Raw genomic sequence first — 2,260 nt, 5'->3', positions numbered from 1 at the left:
GTTAGGCACACAAATTCTGTTCTTGTACCTCCATAGGCCACTACGATCCTATCTCACAGCTTCTTCAGCTCTGCAAGCAATGGTGACATACAGTACAGCTTCGTTCTAAGCTTAATTCACTACCATTTGAGCTAGCCGCTAACAGAACGTACCCCTCACAATCACTCCCGCCTAAGGTAACTCTTACAAAATTCAGATATAAGGTGTGGGACAGAAATGGTTTAGTACATAGACTATCAGATAGAATAACAACAGTTCTTTTAAAATAATCAAGGAAAACATGATACTTAGATAACCAATCTAATCCTAAAATAACTTCTAAACCATATGGAGGCAAACAGATTAGATAGTGTATAAAAGTCCTGTTCCTAATAGCGAATGGTACTTGCAGGCACACTAAACTGGTCAAAGCATTTTGGGATACAGGTGTATGGACAATCAAGTAAAAATTCAATTTAAAGAAATATAATCCTAACTCGTGAGCAATAATTAGAGAAATAAAGAATACGATGCACCCGAATCATACAGTGCAGTTAGAAATCGATTCTTGACATAACACTGACCTTGAATGAGGGCGTCCGATTGCACAACATCGTCAATAGTGATAGCAAACACTCGTCCTTATTGTTGGGTTCTGACTGGATTTTGAGTAAATCCCTTCGGGCAATCCTTGGCAATATGTCCAAGTTCTCCACAAGCATAGCAGTTAGATGATCCAAACTGGCAAGACCTGTTATCATGCTCTTTTCCGCATTGCTTACATGCAGTGTTTATGTAAGCCTGATGGGCTCGTTCACCATTGCATTGCCTTGCTTTACCTCCATTCTTACCTGTACGGCGAGCAGTAATGTTACCAACTTGTAGATTCTTATGTTGTCGTATGCCACGCGCTTTAAAATGCACCCTTCTCCCAGCTGCCTGATGATTACTAAGACGCCTTGGTGGAAATCCTTGGCAACTCACCTTGGCCACATTCACTTTCTTAATACATTCTTCTACTAACTTACTCTTGTTGACTAATTCAGCAAAATTACGTATCTCCAGCGGAACTATTGAACTCATCAGATCATTACGAAGGCCTCCTTCAAACTTCAAGCACTTCCATTCTTCAAAGTTAGTAGGACTCCCTTGACAGATCTTAGAGAAACGACACAAGTCATCGAAATTACGAGCATACTCAGCAACAGTCATACCCCCTTGCCTCAGCTGCATAAGCTCTATCTCTTTAGCATCACGCACTGCTCTTGGAAAATATTTCTTGTAGAAATCATCTTTAAAAATATCCCAAGGAATGTCACCTTCATTACGTTGTAGCAGTCGCTGTATCCCTTGCCACCAGTACTCAGCTTCTCCCTCGAGCATATAAGTAGCAAACTCCACGTGTTGTCCTTCCGGAACATGCTGCGCTCTCAGTGATCGTTTAATACCTCGAAACCAGTTATCAGTGTCAGTTGCAACGAGTGTACCCTTGAACTTAGGCTGATTAACCTTCAGAAAGGTCGCAAGGGTCATAGGTCTTCCAGGATGCCCTAAGTTGTTCTCATCATTCCCATTATCTTCTCCGTATTCATTCTCGTTTCCATTCTCACTCCGAGACGTTCAACAGCCCTAGCCGCTGCTACAGCAGCTTCACGCACTACTTCAGCCACGTTGTTCATGGTAGCCATAAACGTTTCCTATTCCCTTTCGTAGTTAGCATTAGGAATTCCTTCCCGTACGCCTCGTCTTCGTGAACCCATTATAGTCTTGTTCACACCAAACAATCATTGTTAAGGTGATCAGTCTTAACACTTCAAGTCAAGTGTGAACATTCCCAAAATGAAAACACAGAGACAATCATGCAACATATATCACTGGGATATCCTATACGCATGAGACACACAACAGAGTATGCAATGAAGCATAGTCAGTCCACTCCCCAGGCTCTACTGGGAACGAACCGCTCTGATACCAAATTGTAACGACCCAATTTTTGGTACGTCATGATCATACTAGAAACTGAGCGCTACCAACTTGTCTACCTATCTATTATCTATTATTTATTATATGAGCCTGATTCGTTGTTAAAAGCGTAGTTATTTTACGCGGTACTTTTTTTTTTAAAAACATTTGGATTAATAGACGAAATTATTCATAAGCAATTCACAACTGATAGCAGATAAAACAGTTATAAACAACCACACATAAATACATCTCAAGTAGTTAACAACATTCAGTGATTCAGCCTTTATTATAGTATATAGTTTTAGTTAGAACACCC

The sequence above is a fragment of the Arachis hypogaea genome, chromosome 13, assembly GCF_003086295.3.
Source record: "Arachis hypogaea cultivar Tifrunner chromosome 13, arahy.Tifrunner.gnm2.J5K5, whole genome shotgun sequence".
Lineage (NCBI taxonomy): Eukaryota > Viridiplantae > Streptophyta > Magnoliopsida > Fabales > Fabaceae > Arachis > Arachis hypogaea.
Note: the sequence above shows the minus strand (reverse complement) of the source record.